The 18093-nt window shown below is 43.7% G+C and overlaps 1 protein-coding gene across 3 annotated transcripts in view; it reads left to right on the top strand.

Moving 5' to 3' along the window:
• RELT (RELT TNF receptor) overlaps positions 1 to 18093 on the top strand; it is an 84807-nt gene that overhangs the window by 4709 nt on the left and 62005 nt on the right. The window contains exon 1 of one of the 3 annotated variants that reach the window (XM_077451473.1): positions 909 to 1002. The exons of the other annotated variants lie outside the window; for them this stretch is intronic. The gene's annotated coding sequence lies outside the window, so the exon portion shown is untranslated. Of the gene's footprint in view, positions 1 to 908; positions 1003 to 18093 lie in introns of those variants that run through there. 3 annotated transcript variants of the gene reach the window in all.

Here is an 18093-nt window from a genome sequence, read left to right as displayed (position 1 = left end):
GCCGCGGCTGACAGCTTAGTGTGGGATCCGTTCGGATCACCTGCAGAAAAGCTATGAATACTCCTTTTCTTTACGGGGTTGGAGAGGTTAGTGTTAGAATGATGGTGGCTATAGATGCAGTGATTTTTAGATTTAGCATGGACTTCCACTTAAACATAGCAGTAGCTTTTCAAGTACGCATGTATAAATTCCTGACACTATAAAACCATGGTATAATTTTCAGGAAAGTGCTACCTATTTATTAAATCTCAGTCTATGAGCACCAGTCCAAAGACTACCCCTAGGCCTCGATGATCAGTCTGCTGCAGGCCAGAGGAAGCATTTCCCCAGTCTCCTCTCCTCCCCCCCCCCCCCCCCAATGAACACCCTTCAACATTGTGATTTTATATTCATTCCCACGGTGAGGGGCTGATCTGTGTCCAGACATTTTGTGAATACAACTAAACTGCACAGGTACTCGGATTTATGGGATTTTGTCATCTCGGAGCAGGCATAATTTCAGGAAATAGGTGGTGACCCTGGATGGTGCCAACTTTGTTCAGGCATCATCTTTCTGTGAGGGGTAGTAAATACCTGGAAGTGTTACATTGACACCTAATTTAGCCACATTCACTGACAAGCATGTACTAAATATCCAATGCAAGGTCTACTTTAAAGTGCCCTTGTTGGCACAGGGTCATCTTATATACAGAAAAAACATTCCTGCTAAAAAGTGTGACTGTTTCCTTTCACCCTGCGACCCATTTGTTTGAAACGACGCGCTGCTGCAAGTATTTTGTGTGTGGAATTCCTGCTCCCCCCGCTGCATGCTGTGGTTTGGTCCACCAAACCATTACGTTCATACAAGACATCTGAGCCGGTAGGAGTAACACTAGCCATTTGTGGTGCTAACAAGGTATTTAACACAAGTAAATACTCGGAGCAGCCCAGGAACAGCAAAGCAGTAGAGCTTCAAGACAAAGGCCACCAGAAACGTCAGTACATTGCCTCTTCATGTAGCAGGTATGTCATTGTGGTGGAGTGATCCTGGGCTGACAGGGTGGTCACTTTTTTTTTAGTATAATCTGTTGTAGATCGATTATCTGCAGAGATGCTCTTCTGTGCTGTGTTCAGGATAGAGGCTGTTGGAAGGGTCTTTTGATGACTCTGGCCAGACCTCCTGGAAGGTTCCTTTTTGTGATCGGTATGCGCATTTGTTTCCAGCACAGGTGATTGGCCCCAGGTCACCAAAAGTACTTATGTGTTGGAGCAACACATGGCTGGATGGGGGTGATTTTGAACTCTTTTACCTAAAAATATGCAGAGATCAGATTAGACCAGCATTTCTCAACTAGGGTTCCTCCTGAGATTTTTAGGTCTGTGACTAGTGGGTAATTGCATAGATAAATAGATGGATAATCTGGATGAAAAAGACACCGGTCCAACCAGTGCAACCACATACACCCCCTCCCATATATACAATCGTATTATTACAATTAATCCAGAGAAAGGCAACCCCCCCCCCCCCCCCCAGTGGGGGGAAAACTATTTTTTTACGACCCCACAACAGGCATTCAGATATTCCCTTGATTTAACTTTATCTATAAATATTAGTTTACAGTTATATTCTGTGCATTTAGGAAAATTTCGGGCCTTTTTAAAACTATCTACTTAGCTTGGCAGAACCATAGCCCTTTGCAATGACCAATTGATCTCCCACCTTCAATAAGGTGTGGGGGGTGGGGGCAATTTATGCCTACACTGACCACCAATATAGGGGGGACCTTCTACACACTGACCACCATTGCATATGATGACCTACAGTGCCAACCATTGCAAAGGGGGACTTTCTACACCTACACCGGCCACCATTGCATATGGGCAACCTTCTACACCTACACTGGCCACCATTGCATATGGGCAACCTTCTACACCTACACCGGCCACCATTGCATATGGGCAACCTCCTACACCGGCCACCATTGCATATGGGCAACCTTCTACACCTACACCGGCCACCATTGCATATGGGCAACCTTCTACACCTACACCGGCCACCATTGTATATGGGCAACCTTCTACATCTACACCGGCCACCATTGCATATGGGCAACCACCTACACTGACCCAGTTTTTAATGGATAAGGTTGCCAAATTTTCTAGGGGAAGAATGCCATTTTAATAAACAAAACAAAAAAAACTTTTGTTCTGTTAGCCCTCATTCACTTTAACATGAGCTCATTGTGTTTTGGTCACCATAGAGTTTTAAATGGGACTGTGTAAACGTGTTTTTTGAGTTCTCCCATTTAATGCCAAAAGGGATTCTTCCCAAAAGATGGTAACATTAGCAACAGATTGCAGTTTCAGTGCACTGGCCCTCCCCATTTTGTTGTAGTACACAGTGTTGGATTTCAGTGTTTCTCCTACCCCATTCAGGTCACATGGAGGCTCCTCTGATCAGGAGGTCACCATCTCTCTTCCACCCATCTCTCTTCAGAATTCTTGTGCTGTGATGATGGAACTCCTGTAACCTGAGGAGCTCCAACTCTCCAGAATTCCTGAGTCCGTGATGAGATCTATACTATTCCTTCTAAATGGGGCCTCGCGTCATTGGAATCTCATTTTGGAACACTTATTACATTTTCTAATGCGTGATAGGGGTCATCTGGATGATCAATTTTTTTTTCTTGCCACTACAGTCAAGATTGAAGTGGAAGGATGGAAAAATTAACTGGAACGAATTACATTCTAACTGTGAATGTGGTCTTCATTCAGGAAAAATTTGTACTCATGTGCATGTCCATCCCAAAATCGAATGTACAAGTCACATGGCAGTCAAGTGAAATCTTTTGCCGCGTACACACGAGCGGACTGTATGGCGTACTTAGTCCGTCGAAACACATTTCAGCGGACAATCCGCTCGTGTGTGGGCTTCAGCAGACTTTTTCAGCGTGCAGTCCGGCGTACTAAGAATTTCGGATTTTTCGAAATTCTGTCCGTCGTACTTTGGTTTCAGCGGACAATCCGCTCATCAGTATGCTAGTTCGACGGACTAAGAATGGCGCATGCCCAGAAAGGATTTACACGGCGGAAGGGTGCTTTGCTGTGTCTTGGACTTCCTATTTCTAGTCCCGTCGTACGTGCTGTACACGTCATCACGCAAGCTTTCGACGGACTGTTTGTTTGTGCATCCGTGTGTGGTCAAGTCCGTTCAGTCGAAAGTACGACGGACTGTTTGGGCATCCGTGTGTGGTCAAGTCCGTTCAGTCGAAAGTACGACGGACTGTCCGTCGGATTGTATGACGAACTAAGTACGCCATACAGTCCGCTCGTGTGTACGCGGCATTTTAGAAATCATTTTTTTTTTTTCATAAAATTTTGTCAAGTTCGTAATGGCATCATTAAATGCTCTTAATCGTTATTCTAAATGTCCACCTGAACGTTCAAGTGAAATTCTCCTGGTGTATGTCCAGCTTTACTCTTCAGCACCTCTTTAGTGTTTGCACATCAGGAAAATCATCTCCTCCAGCCAGTGAGGCACCCATTGAGGCGTAATGACTCCTCACACAGTGATGTGATGAAATGGTGTAAATGGCAAAGTATTTCATTAGAAAAACAAGATGCTTGGCTTTCCTGGACATTCTGTATAGAATGTTTTAGAGAACTTCGCATTTCCCGTAAAGAATGTTGTGTTGGTGTAAACTCTGCAAGCTTAACATAAACTTCCCTGGAGGCGATGGGCTATGTCATTACCCATAATCCTCTACATTCACCCTTCTCCTTTTTGTCTCTTTTGTTCCTGATCGTTACTTTTGACTATTGTTTGAAGATTGGCTTTAATGCCCATTCCCTACTGATCAATTGTTATCCCCTCCATGTGTATGGCCAGCTTGAGGAACCCAAAATCAGGTTTTTCTCCCCACCAGAAATGGTCTTTTCCCATTAACAGCCAAAAACCACACAATTCAGAGAACTTTGGTTTTTGGGCCTCATGCACACTGGACGTTCAAAAAAAAAACGCCAGTAGCATTAGCTGTAGAATGAGTTTTGCAGCGTTTTTATTTTTTAGTTTTTTTTAACTCTCTAGTGTTTTCTTAGCTTTCCAAAAATAAAAACTATACTCCCACAAAAGCTTATGGCTGAAACACTGAGGCCGCGTACACACGGGCGGACTGTTCGCCCAACTTTGTCCGCTGAACAGTGTTTGGGCGGACAGTCCGCTCGTGTGTGGGCTTTCAGCGGACAGTTTCAGCGGACAGTTTGACGGACAAGGTTTTTCGGAAATTCCGTAAAACTGTCCGCTGAAACCTTGTTTCAGCGAACAGTCCGCTCGTGTGTAGGCTTGTTCGTCAAACAAAGTTGCGCGCATGCTCAGAAAGGATTTTCACGCCGAAAGCTATAATGCAGTGTATAGGACGTCGTATTTTTCGTCCCGTCGTACGTGCCGTTCACGTCATCGCGCACGGTTTCAGCAAACTGTTCGTCCGTCGTGTGTGGCCATGGCATTTCTCAGGCCGCGTACACACGCGCGGACTGTTCGCCCAACTTTGTCCGTCCAACAGTTTCGGCAAACAGTCCGCTCAAACTTAGCATGGACGGACAAAGTTGGGCGAACAGTCCGCGCGTGTGTACGCGGCCTGAGAAATGCCAAACTAGCCATGTTCTTTAGCATTTATTCAGCTTTTATCAGCGTTTGAGGTGTGTGTGTGTGTGGTATTTTTATTTTATTTTTTACAGCTGGAAAAACTCCTCTTAAAATCTGGTTTCCCCGCATCCAATTCGCATAGCAGGAGAATGTGACTGGCTTCCTATGGAGCCGGTTCACATATCTCCATTGCATGCACTGCACAAAAACGCTGTACATCTTTGGCTCAGTTTCAGGAATTCAGGCATAGAATCGGCCCTGAAATGGGGAACAGGGACGCACATCGCTCCTGTGTGATCCGCAGCGGGTTATAGTGTGAACCCGGCCTTAATGTTTCTGTAGGCCTCTTGGCAACCTCCCTGTTGGTAATGTCACTGTTGTGCCAGTCATCTCCTCCACTTGATGACTGTGTTCCATGGTATATCTAATGCCTTGGAAATTCTTTTTTACCATTCTCCTGACTGATCCCTTTTAACAATCTCTCAGATTGTAAGCTCTAAGGAGCAGGGCCCTCTGATTCCTAGTGCATTTGTACTGTCTACCCTCAAGTTGTAAATCGCTATGTAAACTGATGGCACTATATAAATCCTGTATTATAATAATAATATTATTAATAAAAATGAGATCCCTCTGATGCTTTGGAAGCTCTCTGCGGACCATGGCTTTTGCTGTAGGATGCGACTAAGAAACTGTCAGGAAAGACCTACTAGAACAGCTGAACTTTATTTGGAATTAATCAGAGGCACTTTAAATGATGGCAGGTGTGTACTGACTCCTATTTAATATGAGTTTGAATGCGATTGTTTAATTCAGAACACAGATACATCCCCAGTTTATAAGAGGGTGTGCACACTTATGCAACCACATTATTTTAGTTTTCTTTTTATTTGTACAACCCCCCCCCCCCCCCCCCCCCCCCAAAGATCCAAAGATTTCAGTTTGCTTTCCAATTGCGTTGTACAGTTTATAGGTCACATGTAGCTAGTTGCCACCCGCCCTGCCATCAAATGATGGCGGGAGTGGTGCTGCTTTCATTCTGGGACGATGTCATATGACGGTGTCCCAAAAACGGCCGCTCTCACTGGGGCCCCGATTTCTGTAAAGAGCCGATCATATGTAAACACGGGGATGCCAGTAATCGGCGCTCCTCCGCTTAAACTGACAGTGTGTGGTGAGGAGAGCCGATCAGCGGCATCTCCACGCAGGGGGACATCTACATGTAATCAGGGCATTGATCATCAGTGCCCTGATTACAATATAGTGCCAACACTGTCACCAATCAGTGTCCACCAGTGGCAGCCATCGGTGCCACCAATCGGTGTCCATTAGATGCCAATCAATGCTGGCTATCGGTGCCACATATCAGTGTCCATAAGTGCTACCTCATAAATGCCCACCAGTTCTTCACTGATAAGCACAGATAGGATGGAGAAAAATTACAACATTTACTGCAGGGATTAAATACCACCAAAAGAAAGCTCTATTTGGGTGAAGAAAATGCAAAAAAAATTTGTTTGGGTACAGTGTAGCATGACCGCGCAATTGTCATTCAAAGTGCGACAGAGCTGAAAAATGGCCTGGGCAGGAAGGTGTAAGTGCCCTGTAGGCAAGTTGTTTAGAGGTGGAAAAAGTGTGTGTGTGTGTGTGTGTGTGTGTAAAATATATATTCCACTGTACTGAATGAATTCAATTGAGGCTGGACCTTCTGCTTTACGTTTTTGGAAGATCTAAATGAGATTGTACAGTTGGCCTGTAAAGCTTTAGACATGCAGTGTACTCTTGACCTGATCAGATGGATTATTTGTTTTGTTTTTCCCCCCCATTCTTGTTGAGCTCCACTGGTGGTCGTTCCAGCAGTGAAACTGAATTGGGAGGGGGGTGCAGCAGGACGGGATAGGGAGGGGTGTGGAGACTCTCCATAGCTCAAGTAACATGGAGTCTTCTCTTGTTTCATCTCATGCTATTGGTTTGGATTCTTTCTTTACATTTTAAAAGCAGTCTGCACATTTTGGTTTCAAGTTTTGCAGCGCTAATCTTGTAAAATAGAGACGCTTTAGCATGTTTTTTTTGTTTTTTTTTTGTTTACCAATGTGACATGAATGCTAAATATGGCCCTTGGCCAGGGACTGTGTGACTGGTTTTAAGGCTCGTGTGTGTGTGTGTGTGTGTGTGTGTGTGTGTGTGTGTGTGTGTGTGTGTGTGTGTGTGTATCTGAACCGACTTGGGTGGAGCATATAATAGGATGTTGTGTGGGGCGAAGCCCTGTGTCATTACATTGTACAAGGTGAGGTAACCCGGCTGTACTACATGGCCTCTCCCTTGTCACCTGGCCATAGTTTAGAGCTGCCACCTCATCCCTTTGAACCAGAACACCTTTGAATCACACGGGTTCTGAGGATAATTAAATGCAGATAAGGCACCAAGTGAGTTTAATTACCACCTTTTTAATTGGCCACAGAACCCGTGTGTTTGGGTTCAAAGGGATGAGGTGGCAACCCTACCGTAGTTGTAGGCCCCAAGGTCTGGTATTTGAATGTCTCCTGGTGTTGTGCCATAACCAACTGCTCCGCTCTTTCTAAAATGATCTTCTAGATGTCTATTGATCTGGCTGCAGCTACGTCTCATTGACCGCACAGGTTCGCCATTCCGTTTCCTACCGCCTGTGCAATCGATGATGTGGTCTAGTATTTGCCTGCCCTTTCTTAGCTACATAAGGACAAGAGAAGAGTTTTTAGACTTTTTTTTTTTTTTTGATTATCATTGCACAATTTAATGAAAATTGGTAAGCGTCGTAGCTTTCAGTTGAAGGAAATGCTGAAGTTCAGGTTTTAATGCCCTGTCCCCAGCTACATCACTAGCTTAGTCTCAAAATACCAACCTGATCGCCCTCTTCATTCCTCACAAGTTCTCTGGCTCTCTAGCCTCTCTTCCCTCATCACCGCCTCCAGGACTTCTCTCGAGCCTCTCCCATCCTCTGGAATTCACTACCCCAATCTGTCAGACTGTCTTCAAATGTATCCACTTCTAGGCGATCCCTGAAAACTTTCCTCTTTAGAGAAGCCTATCTTGCCTCCATCTAATAACTGCACTATTTTCTCCATTAGCTCATTCCCCCCCCCCCACAGCTGTTACCCTTTTTGTATAACATGACCCTCCCTCCTAGATTGTAAACTTTAACGAGCAGGGCCCTCTGATTCCCCCTGTATTGTAAGTGTACTGTCTGCCGTAATGTTGTAAAGCACTGCGTAAACTGTCGGCGCTATATAAATCCTGTATAATAATTATTATTATTATTATTATGTATCACTTCAGTCTTGCACACTAATACTGACTCCTCTCCCATGTAGGGCGGGGGAAAAAAAATCGAGTTGAGAGGTCAAATCATATTATTTTTTTATTTTTTCTCACCAGGACCACCGCTGACACCGCGCCAGTCCTGAGGAGCTGCGGGCAGGAATTTTTAGGCCGCCGCCACAGCCTCGCCTAAACTCCTGCCCGCAGATCCTCAGGACCAGCACGGTGACCATAAAAAAAATAAAAATGTACCTCGTAAGGTGCGTCTAGGAGGCATTCTGATTGGTCGGCTCCACTCATGCGACAGCACTGACCAATCCCGTCAGTGCTGGAGAAGAGAAAGCCGCAGGGATTTACTGGACTGGTAAAGCAGCGATCTGATTTGTCGTGCGGGAGATCGTCGACTGTACTGTGGGACCGGGGAAGGGGGTCAAGTGTAAGTTTACCTTACAGATTTTTCTGTAAAAGGTGAACTTGCACTTTAATGACTCTAGCTGGCAGATGTGAAAAGACTGATCGATTAAAAACAAAAAAAAAAAACTGTACACTTCATCTGGGTTTTAAAAAAAAAAAAGAAAAAAAAAAAGATTGAACTGAATGGTCCGCATTTGTGAAAGGGGTCTTGGCAGTATTTTATTTTCTCCCTTTGCTATATTGTATGTAGATTTTTTTTTTTTTTTTTTTTTTGCAGTCTTCATTTCATTCTTCTTCCCCTTCTTTTTATTTATTTATTTTTATCTGTTGGTAGGTAAAAATAGCTCTTCGAATTATTAACCTCTGACACATCCAGGGATGATCTGACGGGTATGAACGAGGAAGTCCCACCATCCGTCTATGATGGATTTCCACCTCCTAACAAACATTTTACTTCCTCCCCCCCCCCCCCCCCATTGGTCATGTTTTGTTCTATGGAGGATTAAAGGCCTGATCTAACACACCAAGATGTCACGTTTATCAGACTCCTTCCTTGTGGCCCTCAACTGGTTTAAGGATTTAAAATCGATCTAACCTGAAAACCTGAACACTAAAATTTCATATGAGCTTTCACACAGTCATTTCAAATGGTGTTTTAAATCCCCTGTGACTTTTTTTTTTTTTTTTTTTCCTTAAATCGACACCCTTTTAACCGATTGCTGACCGCTCTATAGCAGTTTTACACAGAACGGTGGTCAGCCTATGTAAACAAGGCAGAATGTTGTTCTGTTAGTAAGGAAGGCATGGCTAGTGTGTCTCTGCCAAGCGGAGACATGGAGCCATCTCTTCCCCTAGGAGAAGCACCTCCCACACTGCAAAAAACAATGGCTAGGCGCACAGTTAACTCTTTGATTAACCCCCATGTTAACCCCTTTCCAGCCAGTGTCATTAGTACAGTGATCTGCATATGTTTTAGCACGGATCACTGTATTAGTGTCATTGTCAGTTTCTGACTGTCCACCACAGTATCGCAGTCTCTATCGTTTAGAAGTCGCTGATCGCCACCATTACTAGTAGTAAAAAAAAAATAATGTAAAAATAAAATAAAATCTCTCATAGTTTGGTTAGCGTAAAAGTTATAGCATCTACAATCAATATATGTGTAATTTATTATTATTATTATTATTATTATTATTATTATTATTATTATTCGAGAGAGATCTCGAGCGAAGGAGATCGCTATCTTTTTCAACATTTTTACTAAAAATGTAGCAGAATCAATATTGGCCTAAACTGATAAAGACATTTTTATTTTTTCAAAATTGTCGTGGGGTGTTTACTTTTTTGCACTATTAAAAAAAAAAAAAAAAAAAAAACTGCAGAGGTGGTAAAATATTAAAAAAAAGCTCTATTTGTAGGGGGGGGAGAACATATATTTTATTTGGGTACAGTGTTGCACAACCACGCAATTGTCAGTTAAAGTAATAGTGTCGTATTCCAAAAAAAATGACCTAGTCATGAAGGGAGCTGAAGTGATTAAAAATGGAACCCTGGTGATCCTGCATGTAAGTCCTTATTCAGGCACCTCCTCTTATGGGGTTAGAACCCTCTCCCAGTTTTACAAACACTGCAGCTGCTGACTTAATAAACACACTCACCTGTCCAGGGCGCCCGCGATGTCGGCCGCCCGAGGCCGACCCGTCCCTCGGCTCTCGGGTCCCGGCGCCGCCATCCCTTGTAAGGGAAACAGGCAGCGGAGCCTTATGGCTTCACTGCCCGTTTCCTACTGCGCATGCGCAAGTCCCGCAGCTACTGCGCATGCGCGAGTCCCGCAGCGCTTTCTGAATGGGACGCGCTGTGTTCTGGAACACACAGTTCCCAGAACACAGCGCGACTCATTACCCAGAAGACGCCGCGACGAAGACAGAAGATCTCCGCGGAGGAGGAAGAGGAAGATTAGGAGAAAGTGCCTAGCAACAGGCATTTCTGGTAAGTAAAAAAAAAAAAAATGTTTTCATTTTTTTTTTTTTTTTTTAGATTTTTTTGTAATTTTTAAAAAAATTTTGTTTTTCAGGGTGGCCCTCCCCTTTAAGACCCCTTTCACACCAGGGCATTTTGCAGGCGCTATAGCGTTAGAAATGGCACCTGCAAAACGCCCTAAAGAAGCTGCACCATTGTGTGTAGTGTGAAAGCCCCGAGGGCTTTCACTCTACAGCGGTGCGCTGGCAGGACGTCAGAAAAAAGTCCTGCCAGCAGCTTCTTTGGAGCGGTGTGTTTACCGCTCCTCCACCGCTGCTGCCCATTGAAATCAATGGGGCAGCGCTGTAATGCCGCCGGCAAAACGCCGCTATTGCTGCGTATTGCCGGCGGTTTTAACCCTTTCGCGGCCGCTAGCGGGGGGTAAAAGCGCCCCGCTAGCGGCCGAAATGCGCTGCAAATCCGGCGGTAAAACGCCGCTAAAAATAGCGGCGTTTTACCGCCGAAGCAAGGTGCGGTGTGGTGTGAAAGGGGTCTAAAAATGGGGTTTTAAAACTTTTCTAGGGAAAAAACATTGAATTGGTTTTGATTCACAGTGCATTAGAAAACTAAGTTTCAACCAGTTAGACCCCTTTCACACCACACCGCACCTTGCGTCGGCGGTAAAACGCCGCTATTTTTAGCTGCATTTTACAGCCGGATTTGCGGCGCATTTCGGCCGATAGCGGAGCGCTTTTACCCCCGCTAGCGGCCGCAAAAGGGTTAAAACCGCCGGCAATACGCCGCAATAGCGGCGTTTTGCCGGCGGCATTACAGCGCTGCCCCATTGATTTCAATGGGCAGCAGCGGTGGAGGAGCGGTAAACACACCGCTCCTTCACCGCTCCAAAGAAGCTGCTGGCAGGACTTTTTTCTGACGTCCTGCCAGCGCACCGCTGTAGAGTGAAAGCCCTCGGGGCTTTCACACTACACACAATGGTGCAGCTTCTTTAGGGCGTTTTGCAGGCGCTATTTCTAACGCTATAGCGCCTGCAAAACGCCCTGGTGTGAAAGGGGTCTTAGGGTTTACTTCTACTAAAAGGCCAAACTTTTGCTTTAGTTTCGGGTGGAGTGGAGAGGGATTAGAACGCTTGTCGGTTTTTATTGCTGTCTGGGTCCCCGTTAAGGAGAAGCACCTTCTCTATTTGTCTTGCTTACCTTTCTCATTCCAAGTGAAAGGAAAATCTAAAATTTTTGGGTTGTAGTAGAGGGGAATCTTCCAATGGTGATACTGGTTCTGGTGACCTGGGGGTCCCTAAGGAATTCCTCTAATCTGCAGGGATTTCCTCTCACTTCCTGTTTGGCTATGGGACAGGAAGTGAAGGGAAATCTGCGCAAGGGGACAGAGATGGCAGAAGAAAATCTGACAGGATATTACCCTCCCTGATTGTATCCAAAATGGGAAAGAAAAAAGTTTTGCCTATAGTTCTACTTTACTACTGTTTTACACTTCTACTATTTTTGTTCTAAAAATGTTTTTTCGCTTCCAACAAACATTTACAATCTATAGAATGTGATGACGGCTCACCTAAAATAAGACATTCTGGGTCACCAGCCTCGGTCTGCTTCCCAGCCACCAGCTGGCTGCCCTGGTGACACTCGGGTCACATTTTATGTAAATTACATTTTTATGCTCTAGTTAACATTTTAAAAGAGTTGGCATTGTTTCAATGGTGCTTGTGACATTTTTATCGGTGTACTCGCAACATTTGGATTTGTGTGCCATTTTATGACTATAATAATCAGTTGTAGCCAGCCCTAGTTTTATACTGGGCGGGAGGGGGATGCACCGGAATTTAGGCCACCGAAAATAGGACTTTCAGCGTTGTGCTGAAAGAAGGAAAAAAAAAAAGGGCAATAATGGCCGCCGAAAACTTAAAAAAAAAAAAAAGGGGAATAAAAAAAAAAATTCAGCAGCTACAAACACTGTAGCTGCTGACTTTGAATAAGGACGCTTATGCCCTGTACACACGGTCGGACATTCTGACGACCAAATCCGTCTGATTTTTTTTTTTTCCAACGTATATTGGCTCAAACTTGTCGCACAAAGCTGTCGGAAAATCCGAGCGTTCAGAACACGGTGACGTAGAACACGTACAACGGGACTATAAAGAGGGCAGTAGCCAATAGCTTTTGTCCCGTTATTTATTCTGAGCATGCGTGGCACTTTGTCCGTCGGAATTTAAACAATCAGATTTTGTTGTCGGAAAACTTTAGATCCAGCTCTCAAACTTTTCTGTATCGGAAATTCAGACGGAAAAAGTCCAGATGGAGCCCACACACGTTCGGCTTTTCCGACAACAAGATCCGATCGCACGTTTTCCATCGGAAAGCCCGACCGTGTGTACAGGGCAATACAGTGAACTGCCCTTTGTTCAGGAAGTTGGAGAATTCTCTGAAGGTAAGGGCACAAGCCAGCCATACGTACAGTGGGACTCCATTGTCCATGGTATTGGTACCAGCTGAGCATCATTTTAATGGCTGTAAGATACCTAAAAAATGTTGTGGGGGGGGGGGGTCACGGACTGGTGGAAATCTGTATAAAATAGCTCAGTGTCCTTGCTGGTAACCTCCATATCATCATCTACCAACTCCAACGGGAGGGAGTTTCAGATCACTGGTGTAGTCACTCTATTGTGTTGGTAATGAAGGAGCCACATTGACATTTGCATTGTTAATGAGATTTGGACGCTGTGACTCGGGAGGGAGGAGGACTGAGGAGTCATTATGCGGATCACCGGGGTGTCTTGGATCTGTGACCCAGAGCTGAATCATCACTATTCCTGAAGTCTTGAGTCTTGCTAAGATGAGTGTTATATTTTCTATTGTACTAAAACTTTTCGAAGAAATGGAGCACAACTGTCCAACAAATCTTTCTTGACTTTACTGGAATGCTGTGGTCTCCCTCCCCCCATATTTTATTTATTTTTTTAAGTGATTAACCCTCAACTTGTAAAACCACTCCATCAGTTTAACTGCTTGTCTCTTGCCCCCAGTAGTTGTACTGCAAGCAGATGGCATCTGTAGGCTGGGCGACATACTGGTACGTTGTGGCCTTTTCTTCTGGGTTTGGCCATGAGTTCGGCAGCTGATTTCAGCTAAAGCATTTTAATTTTATAAAAGTTAAAAATTAATTTTTATGACCTACAATCTGGTTGCTTGAAGTTTGAACGGGCCCCATATTGGAAGAATCCTATTCACATGTGTGGCTTGTACATCAGTGTCCTGTCTGTTTTGGGGATTTTAAAAATCGCTGCTGCGTTGATGTTTTGCTTCCAGGAAAACTTGCGGTGTGTTGGGTGTAATCTTCATGTCCAGACCTGGCCCTCCACCCTGAGTGTGCATGTTCTGTATGTGCCGACAGATAAGACTGTGTGTTTACTCTTCAGTGCCTGGATGGGTACTGGCGCAGGATAGCCGGCTCCATGATTATGGCTTGTATAGCTGTAGCCGGCTGCATATTTCAGGAAGCGTTGCTTGTAGTCCATGCATTAATGTGTATTTTTTCTCAAATTTGATTTTATTTATATTCATATTGCTGTGTGGGGTGTGTTTTTTTATTTATTTATTTTTATTATTATTTATTTATTTTTTATAAATTTTTTTTTTTTTTTTTTTTTTTTTGTGTTTGTTCGTGCGCAATGTAATTTTTTTATTTATTGCAGTGCCTTGAAAATGTATTCATACTCCTTGAAAATGTTCAAAATTTTTGTCATATTACAACCAAAAACGTAAATGTATTTTATGTGGTACTAGAGCAGCCTTTCTCAACCTTTTCAACAGACGAACCCTTGAAAAAAATTAGAAATTTTATTTTTACAAATAAATATGTGAAAAGTGTGGCGTGCATTTTGAAGTCAGGGAGGCCCCCCCCCCCCCGAGTCAATACTTTTTGTAGAACCCCCCTTTTCACTGCAATTACAGCTGCAAGTCTTTTTGGGGATATCTCTACCAGCTTTGCACATCTAGATTGAATTTATTGATTTGCATTTTAATGAATGAAATAAGTATTTGATCCCTTCGCAAAACATGACTTGGCACTTGGTGGCAAAACCCTTGTTGGCAATCGCAGAGGGTCAGACGTTTCTTGTAGTTGGCCACCAGGTTTGGAGGGATTTTGTCCCACTCTTCTCTGCAAATCGTCTCCAAGTCATTAAGGTTTCAAAGGTTGGTAAATCGAACCTTTGGCTCCCTCCATATTTTTTTCTATGGGATTAAGGTTTGGAGACTGGCTAGGCCACTCCAGGACCTTAATGTGCTTCTTCTTGGGCCACTCCTTTGGGGCCTTGGCTGTGGGTCATTGTCATACTGAATTACCCATACACAACCCATTTTCAGTGCCTCGGCTGAGGGAAGGAGGCTCTTTACCCCAGACTTAATGATACATGGCCCTGTCCATCGCCCCTTTGATGCGGTGAAGTTGTCCTGTACCCTTTGCATACCCCCCCCCCTCCAAAGCTTAATGTGTCCGCCTCCACCCCCATGGCAGCATTTCACCTCCTCCAAACACGACGAGTTGAGTTGATGCCAAAGAGTTTGATCTCATCTGATCACAACACTTTCACCCAGTTCTCCTCTCAATCATTCAGATGTTCATTAGCAAACTTCAGACAGGTCTGCACATGTGCTTTCTTAAGCAGGGGGGCCTTGTGGCGCTGCAGGATTTCAGTGCTTCATGGAGTATTGTGTTACCAATTGTTTTCTTGATGACTATGGTCCCAGCTGCTTTTTGAGATCATTGACAAGAGTCTCCCTTGTAGTTCTGGTCTGATTCCTCACCGTTCTCATGATCCTTGACACGCCAGGAGGTGAGATCTTGCATGGAGTCCCAGACCGATGGGAGATTGACAGTTATTTTAAGTTTCTTCCATTTGCGAATAATCTCACCAACCGTTACTTTCTCACCAAGCTGCTTGGTGATGGTCTTGTAGCCCATTTCAGCCTTGTGTAAGTCTACAGTATTGTCCCTGACATTCTTGGACAGTTCTTTGGTCTTTGCCTTGGTGTAGAGATTGGAATCTGATTGCTGTGTGTGTGTGTGTGTGTGTGTGGTGGCTTTTTTTTTTTTTTTTTTTTTTCAGATGACAAGCTCAGATTAAGAGTGCTCCATTTAGGAGTGTTCCTAATCTCAGCTTGTTACCTGTATAGAAGACACCTGTGAGCCCGAAATCTTGCTGATTGATGGGGAAGCAATAATTTCATTCATTAAAATGCAAATCAATCTATAACTTTTGAAATGTATTTTTCTGGATATTTTTGTTCTGTCTCTCGGTGTTTAAAATAAACCTACCATTAAAAAATATAGACTGATCATTTTTGTCAGTGGGCAAAATGTACAAAATCGGCAGGGGATCAAAACACTTTTTTTTTCCCTCACTGTATGTTTAGGGTCATTGAGACCGGGGTGGAGGTTCACCTCCCAGCAGGACAAGTTCTGTTGCAAACTCAAACGGGTTTTCTTCTAAGATTTCCCTGTATTTTGTCTCCCTCCATCTTCCCATCCACTCTGACCAGCTTCCTTGTCCCTGCTGATGAAAAGCCTCCTCAGAACATGATACCGCCACCACCATGTTTCACGGTGGGGATGGTGTGTGCAAGGTGATTGTGCAGTTTCAGTGTTATGGATTTTATTTATTTATTTGCTTTTTAGGCCAAAAAGTGGAATTTTTGGTCTCCTCTGACCAGAGCACCTTCTTCCACATGTTTGCTGTGTCCCCCATGTTTCTTGCAAACTGCACATGGAACTTCTTATGGCTTTCTTCTTGCTACTCTTCCATAAAGACCAGATTTGTGGAGTGCATGACTAATATTTGTCCTGTGGACAGATTCTCATACCTGAACCATGGATCTCTGCAGCTCCTCCAGCGTTACCATGTCCCTCTTGGCTGCTTCTCTGATTTAATGCTCTCCTTGCCTGGCCTGTCAGTTTAGGTGGACAGCCATGTCTTGGTAGGATTGCAGTTATGCCATAATCTTTCCATTTTCGGATGATGGATTGAACAGTGCTCAGTGAGATGTTCAAAGCTTGGGATATTAAAATATATACATTTTATAACCTCACCCTGCTTTACACTTCTTCACAACTTTATCCCTGACTTGTCTGGTGTGTTCCCTGGCCTTCATGATGCTGTTTGTTCACTAAGGTTCTTTAAAGCCCCATACACACTATATCAGATTTTCTGCAGATTTTTTTTTTTTCCATCAGATTTACCAAAACCATATAATATGAGGTCAAACCTTTAGGGGTTTCAATGTGTATGCAATCAGACAGGCCCTTGCACTACATGGTTTTGGTAAACCTGAAGGAAAAAATCAGCAGACAATCTGATCGTGTGTACGGGGCTTTACAAACCTCTGAGGGCTTCACAGAACAGCTGCATTTTATACTGATATTAAATTGCACACAGTTGGACTCTATTTGCTAATTGGGTGACTTCTAAAGGCAATTGGTTCAACTAAATTTTAGTTAGGGTGTATCAGAGTAAAGGGCTGAATACATATGCATGCCACCCTTTTCAGATATTTATTTGGAAAAAACCTTTTATCATTTTTCTTCCACTTCACAATTATGTGCCACTTTGTATAAAGCTGGCCATACACCATAACATTTTCTTATTCAATTCCCTTCAGCGCCTAGAGGCGATTCAGTTCGCATTGTGCGCTATATAAGTATTTCATTCATTCATTCATTTAGATTTACCTTACCAACTGTGTAGTAAAAGGGCCTGCCTGATTGCATACAAACTGAAAGTGTTTAGATTGGACCTCGTATTATATGGTTTTTGGTAAATCTAAAGGAAATCTATAGAAGAAAATTGTATAATGTATGGCCAGCCTTAGCCCTTGTACACACGGTCGGAGAATCCATCGGAATGTGTCCTATCAGACCGTGTCGTCGGATAATCCAACTGTGTGTGGTATGCATCGGACTGATTCCGTCGGAATATCCGTCGGACCCAATTTTCCAACATGTTGGAAATATTTCCCGACCAACTGGTTCGATCGGACATACTCCGATCATGTGTAGAGAATTTTGATCGGACCAAGTGCCACTCATGCTCAGATCAAATTCCTACATCAAAGCTATTGGCTACTAGCCTGAATGTAGTCCCATCATAACGAAATGACGTCATCCGTTCTGAAAGATCAGATTTTTCGCCAACTTTGTCCGACCGTGTGTATGCAACAGTTTCGGACAAGATCCGACGGATTTGGTTGTGGAAATCTCTGACCGTGTGTACAGGGGCTTAGTCTATCACTTAAAGTCCCAATTTAAATACATTTTATATTTTTGGTTGTAACAACCAAAAGGTGGAAAATGTTCATGGGGTATGAATACTTTTTCAAGGCCCTGTGTGTGTGTGTGTGTGTGTGTGTGTGTGTGTGTGTGTATATGTATGTGTGTGTGTGTGTATGTGTATATATATATATATATAATTATAATGTGTGTGTGTGTTGTACACTCACATCAGTCCCTGCCTTCAAGGAGCTTACAATCTATAGGTTCCTAACTCAAATTCATTCATATATACATAATTAACCTAGTAGCATGTTTTCGGAATGTGAGTACATGGAGGAAACCAACACAGGGAGGACATACAAACTCCTGGCAGGTAGTGCCGTCAGTGTAATGTATATGCACTTGGCTGTATACATACTAGAGACAGTCTCGGCTAAATACAGTATATAAATGTTCTTGAGGTTTTGGGGGGAAATCGGGGCATCCAGAGGGGAGACACCCAAATG

The sequence above is a fragment of the Lithobates pipiens genome, unplaced genomic scaffold (genome assembly GCF_037356315.1).
Source record: "Lithobates pipiens isolate NorthernLeopardFrog02 unplaced genomic scaffold, aLitPip1_a1.2 Scaffold_23, whole genome shotgun sequence".
NCBI classification, from domain to species: Eukaryota; Metazoa; Chordata; class Amphibia; order Anura; family Ranidae; genus Lithobates; species Lithobates pipiens.
Note: the sequence above shows the minus strand (reverse complement) of the source record. Positions and strands in the feature narration are given on the sequence as shown.